This window comes from Rattus norvegicus, chromosome 3, assembly GCF_036323735.1.
Source record: "Rattus norvegicus strain BN/NHsdMcwi chromosome 3, GRCr8, whole genome shotgun sequence".
Lineage (NCBI taxonomy): Eukaryota > Metazoa > Chordata > Mammalia > Rodentia > Muridae > Rattus > Rattus norvegicus.
Window position 1 is genome coordinate 163,193,976 of NC_086021.1, and position 21,104 is coordinate 163,215,079.

General features: G+C 44.2%; 1 protein-coding gene and 1 pseudogene across 1 annotated transcript in view; one reads left to right on the forward strand and one right to left on the reverse strand.

Moving 5' to 3' along the window:
- Positions 1-21,104, reverse strand: part of Cdk5rap1 (CDK5 regulatory subunit associated protein 1) — a 143,569-nt gene that overhangs the window by 4,541 nt on the left and 117,924 nt on the right. The gene's annotated exons all lie outside the window — the stretch shown is intronic.
- On the forward strand, positions 18,278-18,971 carry Morf4l2-ps1 (mortality factor 4 like 2, pseudogene 1; annotated as a pseudogene).

The following is a 21,104-nucleotide window of genomic DNA, read 5'->3' on the forward strand; positions in this document are numbered from 1 at the left end:
AAAACTAACAAGGAAACACTTCCAGACAGATTTCAAGTGCAGATTTCAAAGTTCTTCACCTTTCCTCTTTGGACAGTGGGTAATAAAAAGAAGATAAGGGTCTAACTGAATGTCTGACTCTGTGAAGGGGCAGGGGAAGGGGCAGGGGAGGGCGTGTGATGGAGGCAGACAGGAAAGCACTTCCTGTCCAGAGCCCATGAGGAAGAAGTGTTCCTCAGAGTCCAGAGGGTTGCAGGGAAGACCACCCGAAGGACATGCCACCACCCCAGAAGAGAACAAATGTCTCCATGCCAAGGCGGCCAGAAGTTTGTTGAAAAAAATCTATTTATTACATTGATAAATCTTCCAAAAGACATTCCATTTGTGGGACAATTATATTGTGATTGGGAGCAGAAGGTGTGGCCATGATAGTTGTGATGTCTTTAGTTTGAATTGAAACACTTTAGGTAAAAACAAACTTTTTCCTACTGATAAAATATATTGGGGATGGAAAGATGGCTAAGTTTAGTTCTAAGTCTTCGCATCAGGGGGTTCACTATCATGTGTAACTCTAGGTTTAGGAGATCTAATGCCTCCAGCCTCCAGGGATACCTGCATTCCTGCGCGCACACACACACACACACACACACACACACACACACACACACATACACAGAGAGAGAGAGAGAGAGAGAGAGAGAGAGAGAGAGAGAGAGAGAGATTAGTTAGTTAGTTAGTTAGTTAGTTAGTTAGTTAGTTAAAAAATAATAAAGGGGCTGGAAAGAAGACTAGCCATATAGAGCACCTGTAGGAAACTTTAACACACCACTCTCATCAATGGACAGATCATGGAAACAAAAACTAAACAGAGGCACAGTGAAACTAACAGAAGTTATGAACCAAACAGATTTAACAGATGTCTATAGAACATGTCATCCTAAAACAAAAGAATATACCTTCTTCTCAGCATCTCATGGTACCTTCTCCAAAACTGACCATATAATTGGCCACAAAACAGGCCTCGATAGATACAAGAAGATTGAAATAATCCCATGCATTCTATCAGATCACCATGGACTAAGGCTAGTCTTCAATAACATCAAAAACAACAAAGCCACATACACATGGAAGCTGAACAATGCTCTACTCGATGACAACTTGGTCAAAGAAGAAATAAAGAAAGAAATTGAAGACTTTTTAGAACTTAACGAAAATGAAGATACAACATACCCAAACTTATGAGATACAATGAAAGCAGTGCTAAGAAAAAACTCACAGCTCTGAGTGCCTCCAAATAGAACTTGGAGAGAGACCATACACTAACAGCTTAACAGCACACCTGAAAGCTCTAAAACAAAAAGAAACAAATACACCCAAGAGGAGTAGACATCAGGAAATAAGCAAACTCAGAGCTTCAACCAAGTAGAAACAAAAAGAACTATACAAAGATTCAACAAAACCAGGAGCTGGTTCTTTGAGAAAATCAATAAGATAGATAAAACCATAGACAGACTAACCAGAGAGCACAGAGACAGTATCCAAATTAACAAAATCAGAAATGAAAAGGGAGACATAACAATGGAAATGGTGGAAATTCAAAAAATATCAGATCCTACTACAAAAGCCTATATTCAAAGAAATTGGAAAGTCTGGAGGAAATGGACAATTTTCTAAACAGATACCAGGTACCAAAGTTAAATCAGGATCAGATTAAACCATCTAAACAGTCCTATAATCCCTAAAGAAATAGAAGCAGTTATTAAAAGTCTCTGAACCAAAAAAAGCCCAGGACCAGATGGGTTTAGTGCAGAATTCTATCAGACCTTCAAAGAAGACCTAATACCAATACTATCCAAACTATTCCACAAAATAGAAACAGAAGGAACACTACCCAATTCATTCTTTGAAACCACAATTACACTTATACCTAAACCACACAAAGACCCTACTAAGAAAGAGAACTTCAGACCAATTTCCCTTGTAAATATCAAGGCGAAAATACTCAATAAAATTCTCAAAAACCAAATCTAAGAACACATAAAAATGATCATCCATCATGATCAAGTAGGCTTCATCCCAGGCATGCAGGGATGGTTCACTGTATGGAAATCCATCAATGTAATCCATTATATAAACAAACTGAAAGATAAAAAACACATGATCATTTCATTAGATGCTGAGAAAGTATTTGACAAAATTCAACACCCCTTCATGATAAAAGTCCTGGAAAGATCAGGAATTCAAGGCCCATACCTGAACATAGTAAAAGCAATAAACAGCAAACCAATAGCCAATATCAAACTAAATGGAGAGAAACTTGAAGCAATCCCACTAAAATCAGAGACTAGGCAAGGCTGCCCAATCTCTCCCTACCTATTCAATATAGTACTTGAAGTCCTAGCCAGAGCAATTAGACAAGAAAAAGAAGTCAAAGGGATACAAATTGGAAAGTAAGAAGTCACAATATCACTATTTGCAGATGATATGATAGAATACTTAAGTGACCCCAAAAATCCCACCAGAGAGCTCCTATAAACAACTTCAGCAAAATGGCTGGATCTAAAATTAACTCAAACAAATCAATAGCCTTCCTTTACTCAAAGGATAAACAGGATGAGAAAGAAATTAGGGAAATGATGCCTTTCACAATAGTCACAAATAACATAAAATACCTCAGTGTGACTTTAACCAAGCAAGTGAAATATCTGTATGATAAGAACTTCAAGTCTCTGAAGAAAGAAATTGAAGATCTCAGAAGATGAAAAGATCTCCCATGCTCATGGATTTGCATAATTGATATTATAAAAAGGTCCATCTTGCTGAAAGCAATCTACAGATTCAATGCAATCCCCATTAAATTCCAACTCAATTCTTCATAGAATTAGAAAGAGCAATTTCGGGGCTGGGGATTTAGCTCAGTGGTAGAGCGCTTACCTAGGAAGCGCAAGGCCCTGGGTTCGGTCCCCAGCTCTGGAAAAAAAAAAAGAACCCCCCCCCCAAAAAAAAAAGAAAGAGCAATTTGCAGATTCATTTGGAAAATAAAAAAACCCAGAATAGTGAAAACTATTCTCAACAATAAAAGAACTTCTGGGGGAATCACCGTCCCTGACCTCAGGCAGTATTACAGAGTAATAGTGATTAAAAATTGCATGGTATTGGTACAGAGAGAGACAGGTAGATCGATGGAATAGAATTGAAGACCCAGAAACGAACCCATGCACCTATAGTCACTTGATCTTTGGCAAATAAAACTATCCAATGGAAAAAAGATAGCATTTTCAACAAATGTTGCTAGTTCAACTGGAGGTCAGCATGTAGAAGAATGCAAATTGACCCATTCTTATCTCCTTGTACAAAGCTCAAGTCCAAGTGGATGAAAGACCACATAAATCCTTGACATTTTAATATGACACTTGTGTTCCATCAGTGTAATCAGATACAGAGGACAGAGCGGATCCTGATGGAGAACAGATTAATATGTTTCTTGTAACCACTTCTTTCTCCTGATGCTGACTTCCTGGTTATTCAGCCTCATCTTCATCAAGTCCTAAGATGAACTTCTTGTCATGTGGAACATGAGTTTGTTGCAATAATTCTCCAACTCTAATAAGCCCATTCAAAAAGAACACACAGCTCAGTTACAATGTTTATAAGCTGCATGCCTAGACCACACAGGTCTACCACTACCCTATTCTATCCCCAGCTAGGAGATCCCTTGCTACTTACTGCTCCTTCAGGCACATGGTTCTGCTCCAGCTTCCTTTACCTCCCTTCCTCGTCTTGCCCCATCTCCTCCATCCTCTTGTCTGCCTCATGCCTGGCTAATGGGAAACTATAAAAGGAACCATGAAAAGCTACGTCTGTGTTGCTAAAATTCCAGGTGCACCTGTGATGCGCGGGAGCTCAAGAAGACGGATGAGTATGGAAAGGAAAAATATTTGTGGTCTAAAGTCAAAATTACCTAGGAAGCTGCTCACATGCTGCTGTAAGGAAAGGATTCACACCTTCAACCTGCTCAGATACAGGCCCATTAACCAGGGGTGACTGCTGCCTATAGGCAGGCTCAGAATCTAACAGGCTGTATGCTTGTTGACCAAAAGACAAATCCAGAACCTAGAAAACCACATGCATGTGGCTACCAGGGCAGGCTCAGCACCCAGAGACTGAAAGCACATTGCTTCCCAATACAGGTTGCCCCTACAACATAGTCAGGGGTCAGCAACATATTGTCATTCAACAAGGCCTGGTACTCAAGAAGCAACCCATATGCTGACTTCAAGACAAGCTGATACACAGAAAGCTGAGTGCATGCTTTTCGTGATGTGGGCCCAATACCCAAGAGTTGCCCTCACATTGACTAAAGGACAAACCCAGTTCCAAGGAGGTAAATACACACAAATAAGCATGGACCCCAGTACACACTTTACCATGCAGGCCCAATACTAAAGGGACTGTCCCCACAATGACCCGAAGGAAGAAGCAATACCTTGTATGGGCACAGACCACAGACAGGACCCGTAGCCATGGGAACGCCCATATGCTGAATTCAGTGCAGACCCAGAACCAAAGAAGGCAACTGTAGATATCCCTGTGGCAGTTAGTCGGGGTAACCATACAATTATCCCAAGGCAACTGTAGATATCCCTGTGGCAGTTAGTCGGGGTAACCATACAATTATCCCAAGGCAACTGTAGATATCCCTGTGGCAGTTAGTTGGGGTAACCATACAATTATCCCAAGGCAACTGTAGATATCCCTGTGGCAGTTAGTCGGGGTAACCATACAATTATCACAAGGCAACTGTAGATATCCCTGTGGCAGTTAGTCGGGGTAACCATACAATTATCACAAGGCAACTGTAGATATCCCTGTGGCAGTTAGTCGGGGGAACCATACAATTATCCCAAGGCAACTGTAGATATCCCTGTGGCAGTTAGTCGGGGTAACCATACAATTATCCCAAGGCAACTGTAGATATCCCTGTGGCAGTTAGTCGGGGTAACCATACAATTATCACAAGGCAACTGTAGATATCCCTGTGGCAGTTAGTCGGGGTAACCATACAATTATCACAAGGCAACTGTAGATATCCCTGTGGCAGTTAGTCGGGGTAACCATACAATTATCCCAAGGCAACTGTAGATATCCCTGTGGCAGTTAGTCGGGGGAACCATACAATTATCCCAAGGCAACTGTAGATATCCCTGTGGCAGTTAGTCGGGGTAACCATACAATTATCACAAGGCAACTGTAGATATCCCTGTGGCAGTTAGTCGGGGTAACCATACAATTATCACAAGGCAACTGTAGATATCCCTGTGGCAGTTAGTCGGGGGAACCATACAATTATCCCAAGGCAACTGTAGATATCCCTGTGGCAGTTAGTCGGGGGAACCATACAATTATCCCAAGGCAACTGTAGATATCCCTGTGGCAGTTAGTCGGGGTAACCATACAATTATCACAAGGCAACTGTAGATATCCCTGTGGCAGTTAGTCGGGGTAACCATACAATTATCACAAGGCAACTGTAGATATCCCTGTGGCAGTTAGCCGGGGTAACCATACAATTATCCCAAGGCAACTGTAGATATCCCTGTGGCAGTTAGTCGGGGTAACCATACAATTATCACAAGGCAACTGTAGATATCCCTGTGGCAGTTAGTCGGGGTAACCATACAATTATCACAAGGCAACTGTAGATATCCCTGTGGCAGTTAGTCGGGGTAACCATACAATTATCCCAAGGCAACTGTAGATATCCCTGTGGCAGTTAGCCGGGGTAACCATACAATTATCCCAAGGCAACTGTAGATATCCCTGTGGCAGTTAGTCGGGGTAACCATACAATTATCCCAAGGCAACTGTAGATATCCCTGTGGCAGTTAGTCGGGGTAACCATACAATTATCCCAAGGCAACTGTAGATATCCCTGTGGCAGTTAGTCGGGGTAACCATACAATTATCCCAAGGCAACTGTAGATATCCCTGTGGCAGTTAGTCGGGGTAACCATACAATTATCACAAGGCAACTGTAGATATCCCTGTGGCAGTTAGTCGGGGTAACCATACAATTATCACAAGGCAACTGTAGATATCCCTGTGGCAGTTAGTCGGGGGAACCATACAATTATCCCAAGGCAACTGTAGATATCCCTGTGGCAGTTAGCCGGGGTAACCATACAATTATCCCAAGGCAACTGTAGATATCCCTGTGGCAGTTAGTCGGGGTAACCATACAATTATCACAAGGCAACTGTAGATATCCCTGTGGCAGTTAGTCGGGGTAACCATACAATTATCACAAGGCAACTGTAGATATCCCTGTGGCAGTTAGTCGGGGTAACCATACAATTATCACAAGGCAACTGTAGATATCCCTGTGGCAGTTAGTCGGGGGAACCATACAATTATCACAAGGCAACTGTAGATATCCCTGTGGCAGTTAGTCGGGGGAACCATACAATTATCACAAGGCAACTGTAGATATCCCTGTGGCAGTTAGTCGGGGTAACCATACAATTATCACAAGGCAACTGTAGATATCCCTGTGGCAGTTAGTCGGGGTAACCATACAATTATCCCAAGGCAACTGTAGATATCCCTGTGGCAGTTAGTCGGGGTAACCATACAATTATCACAAGGCAACTGTAGATATCCCTGTGGCAGTTAGTCGGGGTAACCATACAATTATCCCAAGGCAACTGTAGATATCCCTGTGGCAGTTAGTCGGGGTAACCATACAATTATCCCAAGGCAACTGTAGATATCCCTGTGGCAGTTAGTCGGGGTAACCATACAATTATCACAAGGCAACTGTAGATATCCCTGTGGCAGTTAGCCGGGGGAACCATACAATTATCACAAGGCAACTGTAGATATCCCTGTGGCAGTTAGTCGGGGGAACCATACAATTATCACAAGGCAACTGTAGATATCCCTGTGGCAGTTAGCCGGGGGAACCATACAATTATCACAAGGCAACTGTAGATATCCCTGTGGCAGTTAGCCGGGGGAACCATACAATTATCCCAAGGCAACTGTAGATATCCCTGTGGCAGTTAGTCGGGGTAACCATACAATTATCACAAGGCAACTGTAGATATCCCTGTGGCAGTTAGTCGGGGTAACCATACAATTATCACAAGGCAACTGTAGATATCCCTGTGGCAGTTAGTCGGGGTAACCATACAATTATCCCAAGGCAACTGTAGATATCCCTGTGGCAGTTAGCCGGGGTAACCATACAATTATCCCAAGGCAACTGTAGATATCCCTGTGGCAGTTAGTCGGGGTAACCATACAATTATCACAAGGCAACTGTAGATATCCCTGTGGCAGTTAGTCGGGGGAACCATACAATTATCCCAAGGCAACTGTAGATATCCCTGTGGCAGTTAGTCGGGGTAACCATACAATTATCACAAGGCAACTGTAGATATCCCTGTGGCAGTTAGTCGGGGTAACCATACAATTATCACAAGGCAACTGTAGATATCCCTGTGGCAGTTAGTCGGGGTAACCATACAATTATCCCAAGGCAACTGTAGATATCCCTGTGGCAGTTAGCCGGGGTAACCATACAATTATCCCAAGGCAACTGTAGATATCCCTGTGGCAGTTAGTCGGGGTAACCATACAATTATCCCAAGGCAACTGTAGATATCCCTGTGGCAGTTAGTCGGGGTAACCATACAATTATCCCAAGGCAACTGTAGATATCCCTGTGGCAGTTAGTCGGGGGAACCATACAATTATCCCAAGGCAACTGTAGATATCCCTGTGGCAGTTAGTCGGGGGAACCATACAATTATCACAAGGCAACTGTAGATATCCCTGTGGCAGTTAGTCGGGGTAACCATACAATTATCACAAGGGAACTGTAGATATCCCTGTGGCAGTTAGTCGGGGTAACCATACAATTATCCCAAGGCAACTGTAGATATCCCTGTGGCAGTTAGCCGGGGTAACCATACAATTATCCCAAGGCAACTGTAGATATCCCTGTGGCAGTTAGTCGGGGTAACCATACAATTATCACAAGGCAACTGTAGATATCCCTGTGGCAGTTAGTCGGGGGAACCATACAATTATCCCAAGGCAACTGTAGATATCCCTGTGGCAGTTAGTCGGGGTAACCATACAATTATCACAAGGCAACTGTAGATATCCCTGTGGCAGTTAGTCGGGGTAACCATACAATTATCACAAGGCAACTGTAGATATCCCTGTGGCAGTTAGTCGGGGTAACCATACAATTATCCCAAGGCAACTGTAGATATCCCTGTGGCAGTTAGCCGGGGTAACCATACAATTATCCCAAGGCAACTGTAGATATCCCTGTGGCAGTTAGTCGGGGTAACCATACAATTATCCCAAGGCAACTGTAGATATCCCTGTGGCAGTTAGCCGGGGTAACCATACAATTATCCCAAGGCAACTGTAGATATCCCTGTGGCAGTTAGTCGGGGTAACCATACAATTATCCCAAGGCAACTGTAGATATCCCTGTGGCAGTTAGCCGGGGGAACCATACAATTATCCCAAGGCAACTGTAGATATCCCTGTGGCAGTTAGTCGGGGGAACCATACAATTATCCCAAGGCAACTGTAGATATCCCTGTGGCAGTTAGTCGGGGTAACCATACAATTATCACAAGGCAACTGTAGATATCCCTGTGGCAGTTAGTCGGGGTAACCATACAATTATCCCAAGGCAACTGTAGATATCCCTGTGGCAGTTAGCCGGGGGAACCATACAATTATCACAAGGCAACTGTAGATATCCCTGTGGCAGTTAGTCGGGGGAACCATACAATTATCACAAGGCAGTTTCGTATGTAAAGGTCACAGGAGAGAAAATGCCAATGTCACTGTTCCATCATATGGCTAAAGGGAAGATTTATATTGTAAATAAGATAGAGAAAATGTCAAGAGGAACCTGGAAGGATCCAGGGCACAGATAAAGAGAAACAGTTGACATGGCCAGGGCTATCTGTGAGAGACGGGAGAACAGCAGTGGGCGGGGCAGGGGGTGCCATTGTAAAGAGAACAAAGTGGGATCTGGGAAGAGGAAAGCTGGGGAAGATACAAAGGCTTATGATGATAGCATTGGGCAGGGCGTGCTTTGAAATAGTGTAAGTTCTTGTGAGTAGGCACTGAGAGAGACAGGAAGCTGGCATGGGCTTTGATATGCAAGTACATATGTATGTCAACAGCGTATGTATGCCCATTCTGCCAGAGTTAAGAAGAAGGTCTCCTTTTGGCATATAGGAACCAATTTCACAAGTTCCTGAGGAATGCTCACTTTTATCCAACCACCAGAAATCCTCCTATCATCCCGTTTGAGCTTATTTTTTTGTTGTTGTTGATTCTTTTTTTTCTTTTTTTTTTTTATTAACTTGAGTATTTCTTATTTACATTTCGAGTGTTATTCCCTTTCCCAGTTTCCGGGCAAACATCCCCCTCCCCCCTCCTCTTCTTTATGGGTGTTCCCCTCTTCATCCTCCCCCCATTGCCGCCCTCCCCCCAACAATCACGTTCACTCGGGGTTCAGTCTTAGCAGGACCCAGGGCTTCCCCTTCCACTGGTGCTCTTACTAGGATATTCATTCCTACCTATGAGGTCAGAGTCCAGGGTCAGTCCATGTATAGTCTTTAGGTAGTGGCTTAGTCCCTGGAAGCTCTGGCTGCTTGGCATTGTTGTTTTGAGTTTATTTTTATATACACGGACTTTCTGTTGGACTGCCTAAGACCTAGCAAGTCCTAGTACCCAGGAGCACTCTGTACACAGCTCCTGGGACAGAACAAGTACCCAGATGAGCTAAGTACCACACTGACTTCGGGGAAGATCCAGCAGCCATGTGACTACACCCAGGATGACCATAGTGAAGGATAAGTAACCAGGTAAGCTTCACACGATACTTCCCTGTACATAGGAAGCTGCAGAAAAACGACTCACAGGATAGTCCCAATATCCATGATGTCATCCTCACACTCTACCCAGAAGAAGCTCAATATTCAAGTGCTACCTACCCAGCAGGACGAATACCCAGAGATCTTCCCTGAAGTCAGATGTGGCTGGCTTCCTTTGACACACTGTTCCCTAACACTCCACAATAGGCAGAAGACCACTCATGTACTGAGCTCAGAACGCAGAGATGCTCAGAAGGCCACTGCACACTCTAACCCTTGGAGGTCCAATACCCGGGAACAGATCATGTTGGCTCTATCGAACATCCATAACCCAGGAGGCTTCTTGTACTACAGGTCTTATATTCATGGGCCCTACTCACACTGTCTTTAGAACTGGCCCAGTAGCATGCCCACAGGCTGAAATAGAGGATAGCAAGAAGACTCTGTCTGCATCTTGCCATGTTTTACACTGAGAGTTTAGCATGATGAAGTTCATGTGCCTAGCAGGCACAAGACCCCAGGTCTGACCCTCAGCACTGAGGGAGGAAACAGTCCACATTTCATATTTGCAAACAAAGGAAACCCTGGCAGACAGAGACATACTGAACTGCTATATATATAAAATAAAACCTGGCAAAAGGTTCAGAGGAAACTTGAGTATAGCTGATGCAAGGACAAAGGCAGGATAAGAAAAGGAGGAGAGCGATAAGAACAAATCTACAGAGGCCAGCGAGGTGGCTCAGCAGTCAAGAGCACTGGCTGCTCTCCCAGAGGACCTAGGTTTGATTCCCAGCATCCTCTTGGTGACTCACAACGATCTATGACTTCAGTTCTGGGGATACGATGCCTTCTTCAGTCCTCCACAGGCACCAAGCACATATGCAGTGCACAAACACACATGCAGACAAGAAAACACACACAGAAAGTAATTTTTTAAGTTCTTAGGGGAACAAGAAAGAAAATTAGAGTTGCTCATCTATATCAAGCAAGCTACTGATTGCTGGATGTGCTCCATCTGGTTTAATCCATGAAAGTCCTAGGACATGATGACATGATATCACACCCAAGGAGGATGAAGGAACTAAGGCACAGAGCAGCTGGATAACAACCCAAGGCCACACAGCCTGTGGGCAGCTCAATCACGTCCTGGTCCATCTGGTCCTAAAAGCTGAAGTCACTCAAAAATCCTGCACTCTTCTAAGCTAGAGGATTGTCACGATTTGTAGATAACAAAATACATCAAGAACTCATTAAGACCAAGTAATCTCAGCCATTCTGGAAAATGAGTCAGAAGGATGAACACCATGGTGAATAATTTATTCAAACTCTCAAAGAGGAAGCAAAGCAAGCAGTGTGTGGTGAGACACAGATGAAATTGCTGTACTGAGAAAGTATAGGCAGGAAGACCAGTCATCAGCCACAACACAAGTTTGGGGACAACACAGTTTAATGACACCGAGCTTTTAAAAGAAAATTTAATTATGGGGCTAGAGAGGTGGCAAGAAATGATGAAAGCACTTGATGCTGTTGCAGAAGACTCAAGTTCAATTCCCAGAACAACACAGTGGCTCACAACCATCCATAACTTTAGTTCAAGGAACTCCAACACACTCTTCTGATCTGCAGGGCCAAGAGGCACACACATGATACACAGACATAAAACTCACAAACAGGGGTTGGGGATTTAGCTCAGTGGTAGAGCGCTTGCCTAGGAAGCGCAAGGCCCTGGGTTTGGTCCCCAGCTCCGAAAAAAAGAACCAAAAAAAAAAAAAAAAAAACTCACAGACATAGAATAAATACCAATCTAAAATTTTTAAATACTAAACAACTAACATATTAAAGAGAAGTCTTGGGCTATGGCTTGGTGGCTGAGTACAAACCTGGAATACATGACTATAGATTCAATTCCTAGTACTAGAAGAATGAAAGAATGAAAGTGAGACCTCAATGAAACTGCATCACCTCTGCAGACAAGACGACACTTCAGTGACAAATTGAAAAGATTCCAAGACCAAAGTACCCAGGAGAGGTACTGTGACTCCCAAACATCAGAGTTGATCACACCACAGAAACAATGACACTGAGCCCCAACTCAGCCTCTACTTGCAAGAGACCAGACACAGACAAGCACAGGAGAAAACAGAAGGATAAGGCTGTCCAGCAGGTGTGCATTGTGTGTGTGATTAAAGGCACAGCTATCAAAGGTGGAGATCTTGATGCACCTTTGGCTCCGCTGTCAACAGGGCACCTTTGGCTCCGCTGGCCCATAGTGATCTCTTCACACAGAGGCCATTAAGAGTTGGCACCTATCTTACTTAGCAAAGGCAATTGTGATCTTGGGCCAGCCTTGGACAGCCTTCAAAGGCTCTCCCTTCAAAGGCACACCAGCAGGTCAAATCACTTAGTGTCTGAATCAAGCTGGCTTTCTTTTGTCAGCCCTTTGTCCCCAGATGGGAAACCTGACCTGAATGACATACTCCATGCATCCTGGATTAGCAGAATTCAATGGTTGCTCCACCTCCTGAGAATCAGAGACCAGGAGCCACCACAGCCTGCCTCCCAGTGTGCCACTCCCACCTCTTCCATAAGTTGTTTGTCTCTAAAGAACTATTGAGGATGCAAGGCCCTAGGTTCGGTCCCCAGCTCCGGAAAAAAAAAAAAGAACCAAAGAAGAACTATTGAGGACAAGATTAAAGGTCAAATCACTGAGAGGTGGCACAGCTGGCACCAAAACCATGGCTCAATGTTCTTCAAATATCTGAAAAAATAAGACCCAGAACAGAACACTTGGGTTCTGGCTTCTACTGAGCATCATGGGTAACCCTCTGAGTCATTATGCCCTGTGAGAATCGGCCAGCTGCCCATTCTTCTTTGCATCTGACATTTCACCAAGCCACACTGGGGCCTGTGGAGGGGGAGCAGCTGCTGAGGTTCAGAGCAAGAACGAGTGTGCCGGGGAAAGGCCTGCAGTGGGCATGCTGAGGCTGCAGGAAGGGCCAGGCAGGGGAATAGGAAGACTGCACCTGCTCAGTACATGCGGAACTGGAACTGGCACCTGGGGTCACACAACCATGTCCTACTTCAGCCCTGTCATTGCACCAGACACTGTGACATCATGAACAGGGGAAAATGGTAAACACTTCAGGGATGGAAAGCCTTCAGCCTTCTTTGGAAGTGGAAGGAAAACTCATGCCCAGAAGAGAGGCACAGAAGCTTGAGAGAAACCGAGAGAGAAAAAAGGCAGCAAAGAGTCAGGCCATCAGACAGCAACTTACTAAGAACACACCAGTCCCAAGGCAGACAGTAACATCATTCATGCCTCACTGTTACAGAACTTAGGGTCACACCTGTGCCCCATGCCACAAGCCACATTTGGACACCAGTTCTCAATAAGACAATTAAAAGCCAAATGAATGCAAAAAGCACACACACACAAAAAGTTTTAATCAATATGCCTATGCTAGGAACTAGAACAAAGAGATACAGTGTTGTGTTTTATAAAAAGAAGGAAAGAATGAGGAATATGTTTGGTAGAGTGAGGTATGGTGTAGGGGAAGGGCATGCCTCTGTGTGCCCATCCTGGTACCCCCTGAGGTACCGATCATATGACAGATTTAGTACGGAATAGAGTTTATTTAGGGAATGAGGAGGGGAGTTGAGGGAGTAGAGACAGAGAAATGCAGAGACAAACAGACAAAAAGATAGAGACAGACAAAGACAGACAGAAAGAGAGTAGAAGAGTAGAGGCCAGCCCTGAACTTGTGGAGAGAGAAAGAGTGCAGGAATGGGGAGAGAAGAGCAGAAAGGAAAGAGAGTAAGAAGATAAAGTAAGAGGGTGAGAGAGTGAGGTGGGGGGCAAACAGCCCCTTTTATAGTGAGTCAGGCATACCTGGCTGTTGCCACGTAACTGTGGGGCAGAACCTAAGAGGAATGCTAACATACAGTGACACACTGTCCCCCTTCAAGTCCAATTTTGAGGTCCTGGCATGAGCTCTCATTAAGTAGAGGCCAGAGCTATGAACAGCTAAGCAGCCCCAGTCACGGTGTGCCGACTGCCATCATGTCTCCCCTGCAGTCATGGTGCAGGCTGCTCTGATGAGCTGCCAGCTGTGAAACCCTCCCCAGGACACAACGATCCTCTGACAGGCATAAGCTCCAGCCTTTCTGTTCCCAGACTGAGATTCCATGGTCAGTTCCAGTCTACAACAGTGCCTGGTTTCAGTTTGCTAGCCCGTGGGAACACCAGTGTCTCTTTACAATATCCTTATCCTAAACCCTTCCCCAGCACATGCCACTCAAATGGGCCCAATCCTTCCCTGGCCATCAGCGACAGTTTCCTCCAGGATCTCACCAATCTGTGCTGCCATGACATTTGACTTTACACCCAACTCCTTCAGAATCCTTCTTTCCTGCCCTATTGCCCTGTTCCTCCAGGATCTTGCATCCCTATGCCTATGGATAGGCCTGCTAATTCCTACCACATAGGCCACCCACTTCCTATGGGGATCTTACTTGCTCTCCTCACCAAGTCAGTCCCACTGTATTAGGTCTCAAAACCTGTGTCACAAAGGTGGAAGAATGTCTTGACCCTCTCTGAACATCAAACACCCTACACTGAAGGAAAATCAAGAAAAAAATTCTTAACCAAAAAAAGAGAATAACTAAATCAACAACTACTTCAGATAGGCAAGTCTCAGCACAGAAACAAAAACCACACACACACACAAACACACACATACACACACAAACACACACACACTCTCACACACACACAAACACACACAAATACATACACACACACTCACACACACACAAACACAAACACACACAAACACACACAAATACATATACACACACTCTCACACACACACAAACATACACATACACAGTCAAACACACACAAATACATACACACACACTCTCACACACACACGAACACACACATACACACACAAACACACACAAATACATACACACACACTCACACACACACACAAACACACACATACACACACTCTCACACACACACACAAACACACACAAATACATACACACACTCTCACACACACACACAAACACACACATACACACACTCTCACACACACACACAAACACACACAAATACATACACACACACACTCTCACACACAAACACAAACACACACATACACACACAAACACACACAAATACATACACACACAAACACACACAAATACATACACACACACTCTCACACACACACACAAACACACACATACACAAATACATACACACAGGCGCACGCGCATGTGCGCGCCAACCACCTTCCCCCTCCCAAAAATTTCTAACTGCATGGTAATGATTCCAAGTTAGAAAAAAAACAAACAACCCAATAAAAAAATGGGATATAGAACTAAACAGAGGATTCACAACAGAGGAATCTCGAATGACTGAGAAGCACCTAAAGAAATGTTCAAAGTCCTTAATGATCAGAGAAATGCAAATCAAAAGGGCCTCGAGATTCCACCTTACACCAATCAGAATGGCTGAGATCAAACCTCAGATGACAGCACATGTTGGTGAGGATGTGGAGAAAGAGGAACATTCCTCCATTGCTGGTGGGATTGCAAACTGGTACAACCACTCTGGAAATCAGTCTGGAGGTTCCTCAGAAAATTGGAATGGATCTACTTGAAGACCCAGCTATACCACTCTTGGGCATATACTCAAAAGATACTCCACCATATCACAGGGGCATGTGCACCACTCTGTTCTTAGCAGCCTTATTTGTGATAGCCAGAAGCTGGAAACAACCCAGATGTCCCACACAGAAGAATGGATGCAGAAAATGTGGTTCATTTACACAATGGAATACTACTCAACTATTAAGAAGGAGGACATCTTGAGTTTGGGGCACAAATGGATGGAACTAGAAAATATGATCCTGAGTGAGGTAATTCAGACCCAAAAGGACATGCATAGTATGTACTCCCTAGTAAGTAGATATTAGCCACAAAAAAAAAGTACAGAATACCCAAGGTACAGTCCACAGAACTCAAAAAGGTCAACAAGCTGAAGGGCCCAAGTGAGGATGCCTCAGTCCAACTAGGGAGGGAGAAGAAAGCAACCACAAGGAGAGAGGGAGGGACAGGGGAGGAAAACAGAATAGGGGTGGGGGTAGAGGGGAGCATGATCTGGTATTGGGGTGGGGGGAGAACTGAAGCCCTGAGGGCCAGCAGAAAGAACGGAAACAGGCGACCTCAGGAGGAAGGAGGTTGGGAGGACCCTCCAGAATATACCAGAGCTGGGAAGTGAGAGACTCTCAGGACTCAAAGTGGGGGACCCTAGATGAAATGCCCTACAGTGTGGAGAGGAAACTTGTTGAATCCAGCAGAAACAGGGCATCAAGTGAGGGATGGGGTTGCTAGCCCACAGGTAAAACTCTAACCCATAATTCTTCCTGTCTGAAAGAAATGCAGGGATGGAAATGGAGAAGATCCTGAGGAAAGAAGGTCCAGTGACAGGCTCAGTGGGATCCAGCACAATGGGAGGCCTCAAGACCTGACACCATTATTGAGGCTATGGGGCATTTACAAAAAGGAACCTACCATGCTCTCCAAAAAAAACCCAACAAGCAGCTGAAAGAGTCAGATGCAGATATGTGCACCCAACCAATAAACAGAAGCTACTGACACCCTGCTTGAATTAGGGGAAAGCTGGAGGAAGCTGAGGAGGAGGGCAACCCTGTAGGAGGACCAGCAGTCTCAATTAACCTGGACCCCCGAAGTCTCTCAGACACTGGATCACCAACCAGAGAGCATACACCAGCTGAGATGAGGCCTCCAACACATACACAGCAGAGGACTCCCGGGTCTGGGTTCAGTCAGAGAAGATACACCCAACCCTCAAGAGACTGGAGGCTCCAGGAAGTTTAGAGGTCTGGTGGGGTGGGTGAGGTGGTGACATCCTCATGGAGACTGGGGGGAATGCAGGGGGGAAGGAGGAGGTATGGAATGTGGAACAGTCAGAGGATGAACCAGGAGGGGAATAAAATCTGGAGTGTAAAAAAATCTTTTTTCTTTTTTTTTTTTTTTTCCGGAGCTGGGGACCGAACCCAGGGCCTTGCGCTTCCTAGGCAAGTGCTCTACCACTGAGCTAAATCCCCAACCCCTAAAAAAATCTTTTTAATTAAAAAAATTAAAATGACCTAGAGGAACATCCAGACAAAGAATCCAAAGGAATGATTACAACTCCGCTGACACAAACCAAAGTCCCATCACGGGACTGAGAACAAAGAGCTGACTGAAAGAGGGAGTCCATCCAAGATGTGGGATTCTGAGAACAGTTCAACAAAGTCAACAAAGAACAAAAAAGGCTGAAATGAATCCGAAACAAAACACCAGTGAGCATCCACACCAAGAGAATGGATCACTCAGTAAAGGTCACAGAAAAACGTCTACACATAGAACATGGAAAGCTCTGTGACACTAGGAAAGGACCCGACCTTCACTTCATGGACATGGGGAAGGAAGAATAACATGCTGAGAGCGTGGAGAATGTTTACACATTTCATTAAGTTTATTTTCTGGGTTTCCTTCCACTGTGCACTGTTTCTATGTGGATGTAAGCATGCATCCATGAGGAGGCCTGAACAGGCACAAGGAGACATCAGATCACTAGAACTCACTTACAGATGGCTGTAAGCTGCCTGGTGTGTGTGGGTGAGGGGAACAAAATTCTAGTCTTCTGCAAGAGCAGGGAGTGCTCTTAAGCACATAGCCATCTCTCCAGCCCCAGCATGTAGCAGATTTTCAATGAAATCACAGAAGAAAACTTCCCAAGCCTAGAGAAAAGAGACACCTATCCATGTGCAAGAGGTCCATGAGACACCAGACAGACAGTACCAGAAAGGAAACCCCTAAATATAGCCTAATTAAAACACTAATCACAGGGGGTTGGGGATTTAGCTCAGTGGTAGAGCGCTTGCCTAGCAAGCGGAAGGCCCTGGGTTCGGTCCCCAGCTCTGAAAAAAAGAAAAAAGAAAAAAAAAAGAAAAAAGAAAAAAAAAACACTAATCACAGAATTAAAAAATGCATTTCAAGCTGCAAGAAAAGTCAAATGACTTGTAAGAACAGGCTCATGAGAATAATACCTGACAATCTGGTAGAAACTTAAGGCCAGAAGTGCCTGGAAAGACATACTCCAAGTTCTAAGGCCCCAACTGCAAAATTACACTAATGCCAACCAGCAAATTTACCTATTAAATGAGGGAAAAATAAAAGCATTCTACATTAAAAAAACACATAAAGGAATTTATGACCAGTGAGGCAGCCCTGCGGGGAATATTGGTAGGGACAGTTCAGATTGAAGAGAAGAATAATACACTCAAGGGGCACAGGGGACTATGGTGGCTGGAGGAGCAGTGGTGATCACAAGTCAGTTGCTGGCAAGAACTGGATTCTCGTTTTAAGTCACCATCAGAAGAGCTAAGTTTGCTACACAGTAAGGATCAGGACATCTGACCCAGGTTGCAGAACCTTTCCTGGTTGCAGAATACAGGGCTGTATTCCCACTTCATCTTTCCAGACTTGGTTACTAGGCAGAAGCAGCTGTTCCAGCTCCCTGCTAAAAAGAATGTAGATGCCATTCTTGAGGAGTGTGCCAATTGCAGGAAGTCACAGGGAAATGTTGATAATAACGAGTATGCAGTTAATGAAGTTGTGGGAGGGATAACAGGATTTCAGGGTGATGCTGGGCACTCAGCTGCTCTACAAGTTTGAGAGGCCTCAGTATGCTGAGATTGTGCTGGCTCACCCTGATGCGCCAATGTCGCAGATCTGTGGGGCGCCACACCTGATGAGAATATTTGTGAGAATTGGGGCAGTGTTGGCCTATATGCACCTTGATGAGAAAAGCCTGGCACTATTGTTGGACTATCTGCATGATTTCCTTAAGTATCTGGCAAAGAATTCTGCCTGTTTACTGTCAGCGATTACGAAGTGACTGCTGCTGACTGCCATCACAAAGCCCTGTGGAGGTCTACTGACCCTCACTATTGTCTGCTATCTGTAAACACTTGTTTAGTTCTCTCGTTGTAAAATTGATGTTCTTTAAAACTGTCAATGTAAAACAGGGCTTATGTTTCAGTTTCTTTCCTGTTCTGTTCTAGACAGAAAATAAAAGAAGTGCCCAGCTCCTTTCCTCATTTCAAAGTTGCTACCAGTGTATGCAGTAATTAGACAAAAAAGAAATTCAGTAGACCGTTTTACTGCCTAGTTGACAACATTGCTCGAACGTTGGTGGTTCTATCCCTTGGTCACTACACAGTTTTCTAATATGTGTTAAAGCTATGTGATGAGATGCCCTGGTTCCTAGTGCCAAAGGTTCAACTGACTGTATACACCTGGAAAGCCATTTATTTGTGCTTTATTTTTTTATGGTGATGGATCCATAAACAGTCCATTCTCTGCAAGTCCATCTTTGTTGTTCCTTAGGCATTCATCTACCTTTGCTCAAACTGTTGAAGGATGGTGATTTGTTTCCTGTTTTTCTTCTTTTTGCATTTGAGTCTAATGCACGTTCTAACATGATAGAGGCAATGCATTACTGTGTAGCCAGTTTTCTGAAAAGTTGATATTTTAGGGATGTATTTCAGGTCTCAAATAAAACTTGTTTCTAAATTTCAAAAGGGGGATCCCACAGGGTATAAACAAATAGGTATGTATGAATGGGGATGTGAAGGGAAACTTGAGTGGTGTCAGATGTCCTGTCAAAAGTGAAAAGTGTATTAGAGAACTATGTGAAAGTCTGTGGTCTGGAGAGGTGACTCAAAGATTAAGAGCACTGACTGCTCTTCCAGGGCTCCTGGGTTCAATTCCCAGCAACCACGTGGTGGCTCACAACCATCTGTAATGGGATCTGATGCCCTCTTCTGGTGTGTCTGAAGACAGCTACAGTGTACTCATATGCATGAAATAAATAAATCTTGTTTAAAAGAAAAAACACAAGGAAAATCCATGATCATGCAGTGTAAGGAAGGAAATCTTATGGGAGGGAATGGGAACAGAACATGGCTGACGTGAAAGGACACTAAAGGTTTAAATGGGTAAGAGGTCAGAGAAAGAACAGGGGTAAATTAGCCCAAACAAGGGCATCTGAAGATACATTATGGAAATCTACTAGTTTGAAAGCTAATCAGAAGACACTTTATTCTTCTTGTCAGACAAGCCTTGGCTACCCTGGAACCCACTTTGTAGACCAGGAGGGCCTCAACTCAGAGACCTCTCTAGCCAGAACAAAAAGTACTGGCATTAAAAGCATGTAACGCTGTGCCCATCTGGAAAATATATTTTTCTGAATTACTGTGGGACAGAAATATCTTGAATGGTTAAAAAGTGCTACTTCCAATACATGAGTTATTACATAAAAAACCTCAGGGCCTGGCGCAGAAAACAATCCTCAAGTTACTGGTCAGAGAGGTCCCAGAGGTACGCAGACTGGACAGACTACTGCCCTGGGGTGCTGTCATAGTCAGGATATCTATTGCTGCAACAAAACACATGAGCAAAGCAAATGTGGGTGGAAAGGGTTTCCTCAGCTTGTACTTTCATGTGACAGCCCATTACCAACCAAAGTCCAGAAAGGACTCACACAGTGCAGTTACCTGCAGGCATGGGCTGATGCAAAGGCCATGGAGGGTGCTGATTACTGACCACTCCTCATGGTATGCTCACCCCACTTTCTTATAGAACTCAGGACCACCGACCCAGGGCTGGCACTATCCACAAAAAAGGGGTACGACCCCAAGTATTACTAATTAAGAAAATGTTTTATAGCTGGTTCTTATTGAAGCATTTTCAGACATGAGGCTCCCTTCACTGTAATGACGAGACTAGATTGTGACAGGTTGACAGTAACAAGAGCAGATATGCACCATAAATATTTGATAAGACCCTATCACAAAGTTATCATGCACGAAAGATGATGAACCCAGAGAAAAGAAATTCAATGAACCAGGAAAGTCACCATGCTGAGTAACTTACAGAGTGCCAGAAGGTACTATGGATGCTTCTGAGAGGGAAAGAAAAAAATCAAAGGGTTGACGCAGCACTGGCTGCTAGATGCTATGATACTGATCTACATGACAAGATGTGCCCACTAGTGCAGTAGTGGAATGATGGTTATGGGAAGAACCAAGCGACTTTTGATTGAATGCAAGGCCTGTCTCACAG